This window comes from Castor canadensis, chromosome 13, assembly GCF_047511655.1.
Source record: "Castor canadensis chromosome 13, mCasCan1.hap1v2, whole genome shotgun sequence".
In the NCBI taxonomy this organism is placed as follows: domain Eukaryota; kingdom Metazoa; phylum Chordata; class Mammalia; order Rodentia; family Castoridae; genus Castor; species Castor canadensis.
The window spans coordinates 59,788,324-59,802,994 of NC_133398.1; positions in this window are offsets into that span (position 1 = coordinate 59,788,324).

Sequence of the window (14,671 nt, forward strand, 5' to 3'; positions counted from 1 at the left end):
ATGTTGCCAAATCTGGTAGCCCCCAGTTGCTCTCATTTTCTATGACTTTAAGAGGCTTAACAGCTATAAACTCCTTCCTTCATGAAACATTCACTTCTTTTTGGGTTTCTCAGAACCACAGATTTCTTTCCGCTTCTTTAGTTGTATTTTCTTGGGCTCTGTTTCCTCGGTCTCCATTTTATTTAATATTACAAGATTTCAGGCTTGTTTGTAGGTCTGTTTTTCTGGGGTTTTTTTTATTTATATCATCAGACTAGATGGTAATGTAGTCCTGTTAACTTTAAGTACCTTTTATATTATGCCTTTAACTTTACATCAACATTTAAAGGCCTTCTTCCTGAATTTTAAATACCTACATTAAATTGGTTATTTTATATTGCTTCAAGGTTAGGCATTCCACAATCCAAATGTATACAAAATATAGCTTTCAAGTCTCAATCCTTCCATAGCCTACAAATCTATTTTTCTTGCCTGTTTCAAGCCAGTACATGGACTCAGTCTCAAACAATCTGTTAATTATTTTACTCATAAACTAAAGCTTGTTTTATCAGAAAATTGTCTAAAACATTTAGTAAATTCCTTTTATTATGTAACTCTCATATGTGTCAATCTTTAGTTTATATTTCTACCTCCATCAGCTAACAGAATAATGCATTATGGATCTCCTTCCTTTTTAGCATCTCTGAAAATCATTCTCCATTCAGAACCAAGATTAATAGATTAAAATCATAATCAAGGGTATGCTAGATCCCAGTTTACTAATACCCTGCTTTACCATTATCACGGATTTACACCACTAACATCATCTTACATAACTTCTTCACACTTCACTGTCACATCTAAATCACAAGGGCATCATAGTCTTCCTTCAAACAGTTTATTATCCTTCCTAAGAGGGTCTTTTCTTCATCCCCAGCCTTAGTTTATTTTCACATATAATTCCTTCTTATTCTTCAGATACAGTTTTACATTTATCCTTCTCAAAAGTTACTTTCCCCATTAGTATATCTTTATTAGATTATCATATGTATTTTCTTCCTCTCAATTATCACATTTTAGAAATCTGTCATTTTATCTGCATTTCTCTCTGAAATGGTTGGGACTTCATTTTACTCCAACATCATCTGTACTTCCTAATATAATGGCATCATTTCTCTCCATAGATAAGAAAGGACTTATAGCTCTGTCCTTGAAACAGGATCAGGTATGTGTATAGGGCCAACTGGACACTACACCACAAGTAGCAAACATTATTTCTACCACATTTCTTAATGATTGTACTCTATATTTATATGTTCAAAAGATTTTCAAGTTCAAGTAATATACTCCCTGTCTAATTATTTAACCCATTTTATTTCAACTGTACTACACAGCATTCCTAATATACTTCAGTGTAATACACTAGTACATAAGGGTAAAAATATAATACCAGCACAAAAGAAATAAGTAGAAATATTGGTCAGAGAAAAGGCTAATGGAAAATCAAGTCAAAATCATATATTTAAGATAATAATTATTGAAAAATATTCTTTAAGTCCAAAGACTTAAAGGCTAATATTACAAAATTAGACAACTTGATACTCCCTGAAGAGAGATGCCCTTATAAGCTAAAGTGAATTGAAAGAGATATTTGAAAGCAGGATCAGTACAGAACAAAGCAAAATGCCACAGTTTTCAAAGGATATATATATATAACCAGATAATACCATTTTTCTTGGAAGCTCAGAGTTTGGTGATTGGTTAATAGTATACCAAGAAAATGTAGTGGTGTGAGGTGTCTTTTGGTCACTTGGGCAAATCAAGCAGATTTCCAAAGCATAAATAAGACACTAGGGAATACAGTTCTGAACTAATATTTAATACCTCCATGACATATTATCACCAAGCAAAAAAGCAGATTATCATTTTGAAAATAGTGGCCAATAATTAAATTTTGTTTACTAAATTTCCACATCAATAAAATTGTGTAGAGGAGTTCATCTTACAAACCATGACCACTTTCATTATTGAGAGCTATATGCTAAAATGTTTACTGGTTACATAGTAAAATGTCTTTAAAACTTGTTCTCCCTCATATGTGGATTAGAGACCTAAAACAAATGCAATAACATTATTGTACATGGGTCACACACTAAGGGAAGACTATATATGGGAGAAATAGGGAAAGGCTAGAAAACCAAAAACTTGACTGTGGTTGATGTGCTCAGTGCATAGGAAAGACTATAGTAATCTTAAACTGGCAGAGGCCACTATGGGAAGGGAACTAGGAAGTAGTGAAAAGGTCTGGTAGAGATGAACCAATTTGGGGTATAATACACATATGCATGGAAACAACAAAAAGAATTTCCCTGTATAGCTATCCTTATCTCAAACTAGCAAAAACATCATGTTTTTCTTATTATCTTTTATGTTTTTTTCTTCAACAGAATCGGAGAACAAAAGGTTGGAACAGGTTATGCCCAGAGGCAGGAGGGGGTTAAGGGGTAGGTGGCCCAAATAATGTATATACATGTTAGAAAGTGTAAAAACAATAAAATAAAATTTTTTAAAAAAGAATTTCTGGGAATACAGAACTTGAAGATCATTTACAGCACAGCTGATTCAGTTGAAAACTAAGGTCAACTTGCTGGAAGTGATGGGGAGGCATAATGGGAAATAAAGTCAAAAGGAAGGCTAAGATCAGGGATGGGCAGGGTAATAGACAAACAAAACTGTAAGTTCAGCTAAGTGATTGCACATGGCTTTCCTTTTAACAAAAATGTTAAAAGTAAACATTTTTTAGAAAACATTTTATGTTATTGGAGCCAGTGGAATATACAGGCAGTAATGTGATCTGGAATTTCAAGTGAGTGGAAATAAGAGCACTGTATGATCATATTATAGGTGTGTTTTCTGTGTGGTACTGGGAGTTGAACCTGGAGCCTCACACATGCTAAGCAAGTACTTTAACACGTGAGATATGCATGAGTCTTTTTCTTCTTTTTTTTTTTTGTAATAGTGTATCACTTTGTTTGCCAAGTTAGCCTTGAAGTCACAATTCTCTTGCTTCTTCCTCCAGAATAGCTGGGGTTGCAAACATGTACCATCATGCTTGACCTTGATTCTTGATTTAGTTTTTAATCCATCAGTGTTCTTCCTTGACAAATGTATTTAAAGATTAAAAATAAAATATTTCATACTTTATCATAAATATAAGTATTTTACTTCTACACATGCCAATGTTTAGCATTTGATAGGCACCATAATAAAGTGTTTTGTTTTGTCTTTTATTAATGCGGTTTGACCCCTACTATTGAGCCCTGGCTAAAAGGTGGTCAGTCAGTTCCCTTTCTTGATCAGGTGATTAACTCTATACTAATTTAAGGCTCTCATAATCATAATCACCCTAACCCCAGGTCCCACACAACTAGAGAGAGGTCTTATACTCTCTAGGAAACATAAATTAGCCCATAGGAAGTCTGAAAAAAACAAGCTAACATCACCCCACTGTCATAGTTAATTTTCCCCAACAACTGTAACTTGTTACCTTGTATGCAGGTACAGCATCTTATGTGGCCCTGTCTGGCAGCCTTCTCTCTTTCAGAGCTATACATAACAAAAAGTACTGCCTTTCATGTTTATAAATGTCATTGTTCATCCTGTCATTAAAAAGAATCTTTAAATTTTCTAAGATTGGAATTCAGTGCATATTTCTGCAATTGATATATGATTATGCACATATCTGTGGTCATTAATCCATAGGACTTTCAAATCTTATAATACCATCACTGTTTAAATATGTAGTGGAATAGATAGTGTCTGACAAGGAACTGGGAGACGTTCTAGTACTTGGTTTTCCAAGGACACTAAGTTGGAAATATCTTTCCTGTGTTAACAAGCAGTTCTTATATCTAGCACTACTCAAGATTCCATATTACAAATACCAGCTGATGCCTCAGGGCACCTACTATGTACCAAGGATTTTCCTTGTACAGTCCTGCCTCTACTTAAAACTTTGGCCCCTGCTGACTGGACATAATTTCTTGGTAATGTGCAGATACAGCTTTAAAGGCTTTAAAAAATATTTTATCCAAAAATTTTAGATAGCTGATTCTCTGTTGCTTGTAGTTTATTTTTTCTTAATTTAAAATGCTTTCTAGAACATTTGGTTTTCCCTTTTTAGGGAATTGATGACTGCTGATGTAGTCTTAATCACAGATCAAAGAGGGAAATGGAGGAACCAAGTTTTCCATAACACACTGAGACCTACAGTGTTACACACTGAGTAGAGAATAAAATGAGACATTTTTAAGGAAAAGCAGGTGCAGCTGACCATGTAGAAAAGCAAATACAAAGAGAACCTAATGGTTCTGTTAATTTTAAACCATTGAAAAGTTGATTGGTAAAAAGATCAATTTACTCTGCTCTTGGGTTTACACATATTTTCTCAAAGGTATGACATTTAGACTATTGATAGGACCATGACTTCCAAATGCAACTGTGTTAATGGCATGTAACAATACATGGCTCTCCTAAAGAATACAGAAAATAACATTGTACATAATCAGTAGTAGATATGAGCTTCATTGCAATTGTAATGTCATTTGCCTCTTAGAATGTATCATACAAATCTTTTGTCTCCCATTCAGTGTTGGATTTCTTTCCTTTTTACCTTCAACATAAACAAATTCATTTTTTGTTCTACTAATAATTGCTATTTTATTGTAGGCTCCAAGAAGCATATTCTCTTTACTATAAACAAAATAGAAATTGAAAAAGAATATTTCTACAAAAACAATTTTTGATTGTTTCTATTTCAGTACTGGCAATAAAGTGTTCTATATGTGATACTGAATTTGTAGAGTACATATAAGCTGTCTTGGTTACAAAACTCAATAAAGTGCTTTATTCCCAGACAGCTGGCATCTGTTCCTAAGAAAACCTGTTTTAACGTGCTGTTGTCTACACACAATCATTTTTTAATGCACCCAAAAGTCCACTTTTATAATAAGCTTCATTCCTAAGCTTGTTTCATTGGAACTACAGGCACTAGAAGTAATAAAAGAGAATTAGCAATGTAGAAACAGAATGAAAATATATTTTCTTTGTAAATTGTGCCCTGTTTGGCTGAGTTAGGTATTTATGAATGGTTTTGGTAAGGATTTATGTGATATGTAGATGACAGATATACAGGAACACATTAGAAGAAAAACACATTTTCATTCTTTCATTGATATCTGTTTCAGAAATTTAACCTTTTAAACTGTTCCCTGATCCAAGGTATGGCACAAAGTTTTATGATATTTTAAAAAATGTAAGTATAATTGTGTTGCATGAATACTTGAAAGAAGTACAAATGCCCATGATTTCCTCATAGTTAACTGCTAACAAATTCTAACGTGGCTTTCTTTCTGTTTTATTCATAAGTATTGTGGATATTAAATGTTGGCTAGGTTATGGTATATACCCTCTGCCAAGATTCATTTTTCCAGTGATTTGCTAATTTATTTTAAAAATAAATGCAGTTGAGATTTTTTTTCTCCATCTCATGGAAAGGTGACTTTAACATTTAAATGACCTTGATAGTGTAGGTAATTTTTTTATTCCAGGATTGTTTTAAAGTCTCTGTATTCCCTCTTATACAAAGACACACATACCTCAGATGTGTGCATAAGCACCATCAATATGATAGAGTCAAAATCAAACTCTGTTTTGATTCCAGTTACCCCTTAATATTTATTCAGTGGATTTCTTCCTTCCCTTATGCAAGATAAAATTCTTGTAGATTCCATGGTTTTTCTGGTCATTGTCAGGAAATTTAAAAGCCTTATAATCCTTTAAGTCACATACACACACATATAACTTAAAAATTAGAAATGTCCATATCCACAAATTAAACACCTCTTTTTTTTTTAACTCAAATACACAATTTATATTTCTTGTCTTCCAGAGACCTTCTATAGACAATAAGCAAGATATCCACTGCATGACAAAAGGCCTCTGGCCTTTTCCTTTTGATATTTTTTATCTTTCTCCATCCTTAATAAGAATGACTGGATAAAAATTTAATCTTATCAATTCATTTCAATTTCACTGGCACTACTGAATCCTAGCTTTCTAATTTCTGGGCCTGGTCTAATGCTCAGTTAAACTGACCAATTTTCTTAATAACTAATTTGAGATAGATTCTGTTCTTGTTTACTGGTTTTTCAAAATGGTTTAATTCTATTCCTAGGAATTTTGCCAGTAATATCCTTGGCAATATTGTATGCCTCACTCCTACTGTTGTTTCATAACTTCTTTTGCTGAGTACAGGAGTCCAGAAATACCATTTCTTTCATCTGTTGAGCCTATACTGTTCATCTTGGTTACCCTATTCTAAAGCAAGGACAACTAAAAGAAAACTTTTCTTCTTTGACCACTTATGGCTTATAAGAAATGTCGATATACTCTTTTCATCAAATAGACTGTAGTAAATTTGTCTGAAACTGGCTCAGCTATATTACAATATTTGGATTTTTCAGACTGGAAACACAATCCTCTCTCTTTCCCACAACTCTAATGATTTTAAGTTCCCAACCTCTAGGCTGACATAACAACAGACACTGCCCATACTGCCTTGGAAGTTATATGCAATTTCTTCTCTAAAATTGGGACTTTCTTTTTGCTTTTATGCCATTCACATGATTTGCCTAAGAGCCAAATAGTTGCTTCTCAGTTAAATATTTTGAAAGTTTTTTAGGATTAATCTTTAGAATATAACACTTCATCTATTCTTAAATCAGCAAGTCATCTTAACTCAACTTTGAATTAGATAGGATAAGTGTAATAGTTCTTATGATGTATTCAATGTAAAATCCTCCTTCAGATCCCTAACTTAGCCTAAGAAACCTATATTGAGTTCAGTTGGCTATTAAAGAATTTGGCAGCATATAAAATTTGTTGTCCAAACAATTGTCAGAGTGTAATAGAGAATTCACTTTGCATTAATATATTCAAAATATTTGAGAAGATTCATATGTATAGACTCTGACCTGAAGGATATGGAGTCTGTCACTTCCTGTACAGCAATGAATCTTAGACCCTCTACAATGCTAATTCAATCTCTAATTTATACCAAGATAATGTGTCAGTCTTTACTTAGTAGAGATTTTATTTTTGCAATAATCTAACTATTAATCATGTATTTTCAAAACATTTCTTCTTCTAGAGATTTTGATAAATCTCTGACAATTTTAATTTTCTTAAGAAACTTATGCTTTTGCACATCCAATCAAATTACTATAAGAGATATTGCAAGAATTGTTTATACTAAACTGTTATTACATAATATTTTATGCTACTATTATTTATTTTATCATAATAATTTATGAGGGATAACAACTATTTCTTTGAATTAAAAAAATGGAAACTAGAACTCCAAGTAATTATTATATTTTTAATGACCATTACAGAAACATACAAAAAAATTAACAAAACAAAAAACTTGTTCTTTGAAAAGATAGGCAAGATAAATAAACCCTTGGAAAATCTGCCCAAAATAAGGAGGGAAAAGACTGAAATCAATAAAATTAGAAATGAAAAACTGGGGATGACAAACACCAAAACAATCCAGGGCATTATCAGGAACTACTTTGAAAACCTATATTCAAATAAATTGGAGACTCTAGAAATAATAGACAAATTAATAGATACATATGACCATCTAAAATTGAACCAAGAGGATATTAATCACCTAAACAGATATATAACATATAAGGAAATTGAAGCAGAAATACAGAGTATCCCCCCAAAAAAGTCCAGGACCTGATAAATTTACTGCTAAATTCTACCAGACATTGAAAGAACTAATACCAATACTCAAATTTTTTCATGAAAAAGAAAGGGAAGAAACACAAACACTGCCAAAGACATTCTATACAGCCAATATTACCCTCATACCAAATTCAGGCAAGGACACAATAAAAAAAGAGAATTAGAGACCAATCTCTTTAATAAACATAGGTGTAAAAATCATTAAAATATTTGCAAACTAGATAGGAAGATCCAAGATGATGACTAGGATGCAGAAGCAGACAGCATGAGCTCTGTGATTCAAAAATCTTGCTGAGACACTAAAGCCACACTTGGCAGAAATAAAACACCAAGGAGAATCAAAACTCCAACACCACTGAACCCTTTCCAATGGAAAGCTTCTCCACTCCATGTTACACTGAGAAAACAGGAGGGCTCCCACTGCTGCCATACACTGGTTCCAAACCTGCTTGGGAGATATTCTGCAGACCAAACAAGTGAGCACCAAGCACCATGTGGTATTCCTCCAGCCACCCCTGGGATAAACCAGTATAGCTCCCTGGGTAGGCTGACCCCCCCCACACACAAAAAACTGAATAAACAACAAATTGAAACTAGCACATAGCAGAGAGGGCTGGAAGTTGAATGCACAAAGGAGAAGGGGGAAGGGACTAGGAGCTAATCTTCATGTGAACTTCCAGTAAACAAAGGCTAGAAAGGCAGGAGGGCCAACAGCGGGCCATTGATAAGCCACTACCTGAGATAGGGCAGGTAGTGGTCCACAAAGTTCATCTCCTGAGCCAGTGAGCAACATCCAAAGTCAAAAAGCCCTGCAAAATTTAAAAACAAACACCAAACGATCACAACACACTGACAGCAAGGGGTCAGATGATGGATCACTGATCTTGTCCCAGAGAAAGGTGTCGAGGGAAAGAAACAAGACCCTAGTAAACAAGCAGAGCAAAAGCCTAACTCCAAAGCAGGACAGCTGGTGGGCTACAGAGCTGATTCTGGAGCCTGAAGCCAACATATAAACTTAAACTGCTACAACTCACTGAGGGAGGAGTTGACCATACAGCTGCTGCTGAAAGACAGAAGAAAAAAAAAAAAAAACTACCCAAACAATTGGCAAGACTACAACAGAGCTGCTGCTTAAATACCAACAACAGAACTGGATGCTGGAGGAGTAACACCAGAACTTAAACTAAGACTGAAATTCTATTGTTACTGAACGTGAAATTATTTTTTTCTTTGTTTTGTATCTTGTTTGTTTGTGTTTGTTTGTTCACCTCTCCCCTTTTATTTTTGTGGATTTTTGTTTGTTTTTTTTTGTTTGTTTGCTTGGTTTTTTTTGTTAGTTTTACTATTGTGAATTAGTTAATAATAAATTACACCCAGACCAGGAACAAAAATAGCAAACACACACTTAGCTAAAAGCCCAATATAGCCACAAAACAAAATTAAACCAAGAGAAAGAAAACAGGTGACTGAAAACACCAACTAGCCTATCAAGAATACAGTTGCACAGTACCAAGTGAAGCAATAGGAAGACAAAAAAGGGATGGAAACCTTTCTCCTCCCAAAAATGATTTACTATAGAATTCAAAGGGAAATGAAGAAAAGGGATACCTAGTTCTGGACTCCAACAAAACAAACATAAATGCCAAGGAACCCAGTGATGCCCACAAATACAACCTCAAAGAAGAAATCCTGCAAGTAACCACTGGGAATTTCATGGAGATGTTACTAGACATGGTTAACCAAAACATACAAGAGGCACTCCAGAAATTTCAAGACACCAAATATAAAGAATACAAGAAGACACAGAAAAAAATAAATGAACTCAAAGGAGACCTGAATAAACACCAAAGTGAAACAGAGAACAGTATAAATAGATACGTAAATGAATTAAAGAAGAAAATAGACAATATTAAACAGGAAGTGACCCATGATATGTAAAACCTCAAAAAAAAGAATGAAACAGAAATACAAAACAAAATGGAAGGCCACTCCAGCAGACTAGAACAAGAAGGAAACAGAATTTCAGAACTTGAAGATAAAATGGAAATTAAAGAAAAAACTGAAGAGCTATTAGTCAAAAAACTCAAGACTTGCCAAAGGAATGTGCAAGAACTCACCATCTCCATCAAAAGACCAAACCTAAGAATCATGGGGATTGAAGAAGCAGCAGAGATTCAAGCAAAAGGAATTCATAATATATTCAACAAAATAATAACAGATTTTTCCAAATCTAGAGAAAGATATGCACAGTCGGGTATAGGAAACCTCCAGGACACTAAACAAACTTGACCAAAATAGAAGTTGCCCACTACATATTATCATTAAAAAAATAGGCACAGAGAATAGAGAAAGAATATTGAAGGCTATAAGAGAGAAAAAAACAAATAACAGACAAAGGTAAACCCATCAAAATCACAGCAGACTTCTCATGGAAACCTTAAAAGCAAGAAGGGCATGGAGTGAGGTATTCCTGGCACAGAATGAAAATAACTTCAACCATAGGAAACTAGACCACCAAGCCAACACTACAAAAATTTCTTCAAGGAATACTGCACACAGAAAATGAAAGCAAATAAAACATGGGAGGACAGGCAGCACCAAATCACAGGAGAAGAAAAGACAAGGAATCAGAGAGTAACATTGATTCACCTGCACACAATCAAAACCTTAAACATCAAAAACAACTAAATGACAGGTATCACCACATACATATCAATATTAACACTGAATATAAATGGACTTAACTCCTCCATCAAAGACACCATTTGGCAAACTGGATTAAAAAGAAAGATCCAACAATCTGGTGCTTACAGGAGACCCATCTCATTGACAGAAACAAACACTGGCTTAGCATGAAAGGCTGGAAGAAGATTTACCAAGCCAATGGCTCTTGAAAACAAGCAGGAGTAGCAATACTTATCTCAGACAAAGTACTCTTCAAACTTACATTGATCAAATGAGATAAAGAAGGACACTCCATATTAACAAAAGAAGAAATATACCAAAAGGAAATAACAATTATCAACATATATACACCCAATGTCAGTGCACCCAATTATATCAAATATACTCTGAAGGACCTAAAAGCATACATAGATGCCAACACAGTGCTATTGGGAAACTTTAATATACCTCTATCACCAATAGATAGGTCATCCAAACAAAAAAATCAATAAAGAAATTTAAGAACTAAATCACACCATAGACCAAATGGACCTACCTAATGTCTACAGAATAGTTCATCCAATGTCTGCACAATGTACATTCTTCTCAGCAGCTGATGGAACTTTACCCAAAATTGATCATATCTTAGGGCACAAAGCAAGCCTTACCAAATATAAGAAAACAGAAATTATCCCAGGCATTCTATCTGATCACAATGCATTAAAACTAGAACTCAAAAACTTGAACAAAAATAGCAGTAGAAAGCATACAAATAATTGAAAGCTGACAAACACATTGCTCAATGATCAATGGTTCACTGATGAAATAAAAGAGGAAATTAAAAGTTTCCTGGAAGTTAATGACAATGAAAACATGACCTACCAGAACCTATGGGACACAGCAAAGGCAGTCCTAACAGGAACAAGGAAAACCCAAAACAAGCAGAAGAAGAGAAATAATAAAAATAAGGGCACAAATTAATGAAATAGAAACAAACAAACAAACAAAACACAAAGAATCAATGAAACAAAAAATTGGTTCTTTGAAAAAATCAAGTAAGATTGACAAACCCCTGGCAAACCAGACTAAAATGAGGAGAGAAAAAACCCAAACCTGTAAAATCAGAAAGGCAAAAGTGGAGATAACAAGTAACAGAAATCCAGGACATCATCAGAGACCACCTTGAGAACCTATATTCCAATAAATTTGAAAATCTTGAAGAGATGGTTAAATTTCTAGAAACTTATGACCATCCAAAATTGAACTGAGAGAATATTAATCACCTAACTAGATCTGTAACACAAAATGAAATTAAAGCAGCAATAGAGTCTCCCAAAAAAGAAAAGTCCAGGACCTGGTGGATTCTCAGCTGAATTCTACCAGGCCTTTAAAGAAGAACTAATACCAACTCCCTTTAAACTTTTCCATGAAATATAAACACATTTTATGAAACCAGTATTAAAATCAACCCAAAACCTGACAAAGACACATGCAAAAATGAGAACTTTAGGCCAATCTCCTTAATGAACATCAATGCAAAAATCCTCAGTAAAATAATGACAAACTGAATCCAACAACATATCAGAAAGATCATTCACCATGACCAATTTGGCTTCAACCAAGGGATGCAGGGGTGGTTCAACATACACAAATCTATAAATGTAATACAGCACATGAATAGAAGCAAAGACAAAACCACTTTATCATCTCAGTAGATGCTTTAAGAAAACTAGGAATAGAAAGAATGTACCTCAACACTATAAAGGCTATATATGACAAATCTATAGCCAACACCAGACTTATTGGAGAAAAACTTAAACCATTTCCCCTAAAATCAAGAACAAGAAAAGCGTGCCCCACACCTATTCAACAAAGTTCTGGAATTCCTAGCCAAAGTAATTAGGCAACAAGAAGAAATAAAAGGAATCAAGATAGGTAAAGAAACTGTCAAAATGTCCCTATTTGCAGATGACATGATCCTCTATCTTAAAGATCCAAAAAGCTGTACCCAAAAATTCCTAGACACCATAAACAGCTACAGCAATTTGGCAGGATACAAAATCATCTTACAAAAATCATTAGCTTTTCTTTACACCAACAATGAACAAATTGAGAAAGAATGCATGGAAACAATTTCATTTACAATAGCCTCAAAAAAATCAAATACCTAAAACTGAACAAAGGATGTGAATGACCTCTATAAGGAGAACTACAAACCCCTGAAGAAAAAGATCAAGGAAGACTACAGAAGGTGAAAAAATCTTCCGTGCTCATGGATTGGTAGAAACAATATAGTGAAAAATGGCTGTGCTCCCAAAAATAATCTACATTTTTAATGCAATTCCCATCAAAATCCCAATGAAATTCATCATAGAGATTGAAAAATCTATCCTAAATTTCATTTGGAAACACAAGAGACCACAAATAGCCAAGGCAATACTCAGCAAAAAGAGCAATGCTGGAAGTATCACAATATGTGACTTTGAACTATACTACACATCAGTAGAAATAAAAACAACATGGTACTGGCACAAAAACAAACATGAAGACCAGTGGAACAGAATAGAGGACACGGATCTGAATGTACACAGCTATGCCCACCTTATTTTTGACAAAGGCACCAAAAACACATGGTGGAGAAAAGACAGCCTCTTTAACAAATGTTACTGGAAAAAGTGGTTATCTATCTACAAAAATTGAAACTAGATCCATGTTCATCACCAAATACTAGTTAACACCTCAAAATTGATAAAGGACCTTAATATCAGACCTTAAACTCTGAAGTTAGTGCAGGAAAGAGCAGGGAATACTCTGGAAGAAAGAGGTATAAGTAAGGATTTCCTCAATAGAACCCCAGCAGCTCAGCAACTAAGAGAAAGACTAGGACTATATAAAATTAAAAAGCTTCTGCATAACAAAAGAAATAGTTTCTATACTGAAGAGACCACCCACAGAGTGGGAGAAAATATTTGCCAGCTATACATCAGACAAAAGACTGATAACCAGCATATACAGGAAGCTGGAAAAATCTCAATTCTCCCAAAATCAATGAACCAATAAAGAAATGGGCAATTGAACTAAACAGAACTTTTTCAAAACAAGAAATTCAAATGTTTAAAAAACACATGAAAAAATTCTCACCATCTCTGGCTATAAAGGAAATGCAAATCAAAACCACACTAATTCTACCTTACCTCTATTAGAATAGCTGTCACCAAAAACTCCACCAACAACTGGTGTTGGCAAGGATGTGGCAAAAAAGGAACCCTCATACACTGCTGGTGGGAATGCAAGCTAGTGCAACTACTCTGGAAAACAATATGGAGGCTTCCTAAAAAACTAAACATAGATCTGCCATATGATCCAGCAATCCCACTCCTGGGGATATACCCAAAGGAATGTGACACAGGTTACTCCAGAAGCACCTGCACACCCACGTTTATTGCAGCACTATTCATAATAGCCAAGTTATGGGAACAGTCAAGATGCCCCATTATTGACAAATGGATTAAGAAAATATGGTATTTATTCACAATGGAGTTTTACTCAGCCATGAAGAAGAATGAAGTCTTATCATTTCCAAGTAAGTGGATGGAACTGGAGAACATCATTCTGAGTGAGGTTAGCCAGGCTCAGAAGACCAAAAATGCATGTTCTCCCTCATATGCAGAATTTAGATCTAGGGCAAAGGCAGTAATATTGTTGGACGTGTGTCACATGCTTAGGGGAGAGCACATACGGAAGTAATGGTTATAGGCAGGAAATCCAAAACTTGAAAGTGTTTGACGTCTCAACTTCAGAGGAGCTAATACAGTTACCTTAATGTAACAGAGGTCCTTATGGGAAAGTGACTGGGAAGTAGTGAAGAGGTTAGTTAGAGATGAATCAATTCGGGTTGTGATACATGTGTGCACTGAAGCAATGCTAGGAATCTCTCTGTATAGCTATCTTTATCTCAACTAGCAAAAGCACTATGTATTTCTTATTATTGCTTATGTCTTTTCTTTGACAATATTGGAAAAAAGGGCAAAACAGGTTCTGCCTGGAAGCAATGGGGATGGAGGATGAGGGAGGGAGCAGGCGATGCAGTGGGGAGAAATGGCCCCAACAATGTATGCACAGATGAATAAATGAATAAAGAAAATAATTTGCAAACCAAATTTGGCAGCATATCAAAAACATCATACTCCATGATGAAATGGGTTTAATCCTT